Consider the following 5,145-nt stretch of genomic DNA (forward strand, 5'->3'; position numbering starts at 1 on the left):
TTTGCACCGGGGAGCCTGTGTCAACCCCCTCTGCGTCCTGTTTCCCCACGACCCAACCGTGGAGCGAGCTGTTCGATACCTGCTTTTTCTTGCCTTTGGAGACCTGTAGTTTCACTGCCCTGGCCGTTCTAACTGCTTTGTATTGTACTTTACTTGTAATTAGGTGCTGAAGATTGAAAGAATGCAGGCCCACGAGTTTGGCGCCGAGGAAGTAAGACGCATGTAGGACCAGCAGGTGGTGCTTTTCTGAAACCCCGTTGCAAGATCCAGAAAAAGCGGTTGAGCGCCTAGCTGGATTTGGGGGTACAGAGTATTTGGCAAAGTACTACTTGTTCTCTTAACAATAACAACAACAAAAAGGGCCTTCTAAGATGTTGTATTTTATTCACCATCTGAAGGGTTGAGCAATTTAATCAGAAAAAAATAGATCTTAATTTCCTTTTGGACCCACTTTTCTTAGATTAGAGCATAGGGGAACTGGAGGGAGAGATTAAGCAGCGTAAGAATCTAAAACTAGGGGCGCCTGGGTGGCTCAGTCGGTTAAGCGGCCGACTTCGGTCATGATCTCGCGGTCCGTGAGTTGGAGCCCCGCGTCGGGCTCTGTGCTGACAGCTCAGAGCCTGGAGCCTGCTTCGGATTCTGTGTCTCCCTCTCTCTCTAGCCCTCCCCCGTTTGTGCTCCTTCCTCTCTCTGTTCCCCAAAGCCATCCTTTCAGTCACTCCTCTACTTGCCACCCTATTTTATTTTTTTTATTCTCAAAATAGTTAACGTACATTGTAGTCTTGGCTTCAGGAGTAGAACCCAGTGATTCGTCACTTACGTATAACACCCAGTGCTCATCCCAACAAGTGCCCTCCTTAATGCCCATCACCCATTTAACCCAGCCTCTACCCCCCTCAACCCTTAGTTTGTTGTCTGTATTTAAGAGTCTCTTATGGTTTGCCTCTCTCTTATTTGTCCTATTTTAAATCATGGCACCCCCTATTCCCAGTATTTCTTATTCTCCTCCTTTACTTTTTTCCTTCTAATACTTAAAGTCTGATTTAGTTGGCTTACTCATCTTTATTGTGTGTCTCTGCACACTAGAACATAAATTTCTCCAGGGCAGGAATTTGTGTTTTCTTTTGTATCCTAACTGCCAAAAATAGAGCCTGACACATTAGAGAAACTCTCTCTAAATATATGTTGAAGGAATGAATATGTGCATACAGATTTATATCTCAAATAATATATAAATGAATACAAACTTGTTATTTGTCAGCAATTGCATATAAAGAGAATTGGATGTGTACAATACTATTCATCCAGTTTCCACCAGCCACCTGAAAGATAGTGGTGGGTTTCTATCTATGAATAATACAGTACAGCACCTCTTACCGAGGTCAGAAATGTTTTGAAAGTGACTGGTATCCAGTATTTGTTAAAATACCCAAACTTTCAAGTGATTTAAAGAAATAAATCAGAGCCTAACAGATACAGGGTATCTCTGTAATAATATTACTGTCACTAGCATTCTATTTTGCTTCATTGAATCAGAGATAAAGGAGTTGCAACAGACTGTTAGGAAGTGCTCATTATTCCTAATGCATTATCTGTTTCCCACGAGCGCAGAAAATACTTTTATGAATACCAGGCACCCCATAGGCATCCCATAGTATTGCCCCAATACTCAAAGTTGTTTGATGTTATTTGCTTTGTTTAATAATAAAAATACTCATTTTGTTTAGTTAATATCTAAAGACATCCATGAAAACACACATGGGAAAATTATGTGTTAACAATGAAAAATTTGTTGAAAACCATTGATGTAACTAGTCTAAGGTAGTGGTTTTTAAAGTGTTTTCTAGTATTCCCTGGGGCCCCTTGAGATCTCAGAGGGTTCCAGAGGTGAAAATTATTTTGATAATAATACTAAGACTCTAGCTGCCTGGTTCACTCAGTCGCCCCCCAACCCATACCCCTGGCCCCTTGTACAGTGAAGTTTTCCAGAGGTTACATAATATGTGATGTAGCAACAGATTAAATGTAGAAGGAAATATTAGAATTTGACTATAACAATTAAGCCAGGCTAAAAGAGATTTGCAAAACATAAGATAATGCCCTAAGCCTTTTCTGGGAAAATAGAGGGTTTTTGTTTTTTGTTTTTTCAGAAAATATTTATGTGCTATGTTTATACTTAAGAGGGTTATTATCAATAAATAAATCAATAAATCAATAAATCAATAAATAAATCAATAAATATTTTAAACAGTTGTCAATTTTAGTTTCTAAGGAACACATATAAACAACAGCTAATTTTGAGTCTTCTATAATTTTTAAGAGTATAAAAGGATCCTAAGACCAAAAAGTTTGAGAACACTGGTCTCGGGCAATTTCATGTCCCCACTGTAAGCTAGATTTCTTCCTACATGCCAGCAATCATCTGTGGACGCAACTTTCATATGTCTGGAAACAGAACAAACCAGATTCAGAAACGCAGCATTATAGCTAGCAGATGAATACAAATAAAGCCAAGGGGAAGTTTTGGAACACAAACTTTTCCATCTCAATTGGAGATTTTGCTCCAAGAGCTGATACATAGCTTGGTCTCTGTCCTACCATTTGATGTTGTTCCTACTTACAGTAATCAAATAATATATACTCTCCCAGTAGAAATTCCTTTGTAAGTAATAGTATAGTAGACAGTTTTACTTGTGTTTTTCTTTTACCTAATGTGACAATCAGTGCTTGCTCTTTGACTAGTTCTCCGTGTTCCTCCTGCAGCCCCAGAAGTTACAACTGAATTATGACAATTGTATTCCTGGGAAATAACACAACACAAAATAGCCATTGAGTCACAGTTTTACAGTTTGATTGTAAAGTGAGGCATGGCTTTCCTAACTCTGGTTGTATGTACACATGATGTATGTATTCATTTTTAGATGTCTTATATTGACAATATTAGCTATTATCTCCAAAGTCCATGCTTGTTTCATTGGATGACATGACCACTCATTGAAGATAATATTAAAAAATAATAAGTGATCTTATTTTTTGACAGAATCACTTATTATTTTAAAGCTAGATGATTATTTTAATAAAACTGAAACTTAAACAATATGCCCTATTATATAAGAGGAAATAGTTTATAGTCATATAGGCAGCAAATATATTTTGCAATATCATATATTCCTCAGAATGGCTAGGGTTTAGGAAATCAATGTTAAATGGTTTTATAATCATGCATATTTGGGATTTTGTTTGTTTATGGAATTATATCAATTATCAGTTTAATAAAATTATAACCTAGAACCTTGAAATATTTTTCATAGGACTATATCAGTCAAGGTCTTGTTTGTACAATAGAAACCACATTACATATTTCAAAGGAAGGGAACATAATGCAGTGAATTGGTTGCAAGTTTTAGAAAACTGGAGGAGCGAAAGAAGGAAGATAAGGATACGATGAAATCAGTAACTAGAAAGTTGCTAGCTCTCCTAAGGTCGAAGGAGTAAAGGGCTTCCTGGTGTTCCCAAGACCTACTCACATGTTCCCCAAGTCTGCTGGGGCACGTCTGTGTGAAGTGCTGCAATAGCAAGCCAGGAGCTCATAAGCTCACCGAGGCTGCAGGGATCCAGGAACTCATCACCACCAGGACTTACCTACCTACCCCTGCCACTGCTGAGACAGGAACAAGGACAGAATCACCTCCCTTCCATCTCCTATTTGCATTTGAGTGCCTTCCATTGGTACAATTACCCAGGAAACTAACAGTCAGTGGATTCTGGAAAATTATTTTTTCCAGCCCCCTTAGATATCAAGCAGAATATAAAAGTGCCAGTGTGAGGCTGGGCATCAACAGACAGGGTATTTTCTTCCACTCTACCTAGTATTGAGTTTCCCCTCTTGTTCTTCCTCATTGTCCTATGAACCTTCCATAAGAGGTCCATGAGATTCTGGAAAACACTACACTATTCTTGTAAATGGAGCATGAAACTGGACTAAGTTGGTGAGTATATACTAACCCCAGGCTAATGCCTAAGACAGTGCTACTGTGTGGAATTCTGGGACTTTTGCAGAGAGCTTTGGGACACAGACCCTCTCCTCTTTTGGATAGCATGAAGTGCAGAGGTCACACCTTCGGCTGCCTCATCCATATTGTTACTCTGAGGAAAACCAGCCTGAGGATGCAACTGATGGGGAGAGAACAACTGGGCTGAGAAAATGACCGAGGCCTCACTGAAGCACTTAAAGGCTGCCTTTTCTCTGAACTTCTCAATTATGTAAGCTCATATGGCCCCTATATTGTTTTAGTCAGTTTGAGTTCACTTTTGGGCAGTATTTTCAGTAAGAAACATCCTGGTACATGATACAGTTCCTAGATCTGGCAATGAACAGTCCCATACTTTAGCTACAAACTTGTATTTCTGGCTCTCACACTTCCTTATCTACACTAAGCCATTAGAAATAGGTGGCCTGAAAAAAAAGTACCTGTTTTGCACAACTGATATCTTTCAAACTTTGATAAAGTACATAGATTTTTTAAAAAGGTAATGAGAACAAGGAGAAATTGCATGATATTTTAAGGTTGATCAATAGATATAAAATAAACTTTATATCCACAAGAGAAGAATATACCTTATATTCAAGGGCCCATATAATCATTACCAAACAGGAAAAAAAAAGAAACTCAAGTACTTAGACTACAAAGAATATTTCAATAAATTTCTCAGGTCATATTTTTGCTGTTAATGTAATGAAACTGGGTATTAATAAAATCTTAAATGGGAAAAAATTACCTATGATTTCAAAGTTTAAAGTCTCTAAATCTTGGGCCAACAATAAAACCAGTATTATAATTTGAGATAACCTTTTTTTTTTTTAAGTTTATTATTTCTGAGAGAGAGCACAAGTCAGCGAGGGACAGAGAGCGGGAGAGAGGGAGACACAGAATTCAAAGCAGGCTCCAGGTTCTGAACTATCGGCACAGAGCCCAATGTGGGGCTCAGACTCACAAACCGCAAGATCATGACCTGAGCTGAAGTAGGACATCTAACCAACCGAGCCACCCAGGCACCCCTAACTTGAGATGATCTTAAAACAAGAATAACAGGAACACAATGTATCAGCATTTTTTTTTTGAATGTGGCAAAACTTACCAGAGA

Source organism: Acinonyx jubatus, chromosome B2 (genome assembly GCF_027475565.1).
Source record: "Acinonyx jubatus isolate Ajub_Pintada_27869175 chromosome B2, VMU_Ajub_asm_v1.0, whole genome shotgun sequence".
Taxonomy (NCBI): domain Eukaryota; kingdom Metazoa; phylum Chordata; class Mammalia; order Carnivora; family Felidae; genus Acinonyx; species Acinonyx jubatus.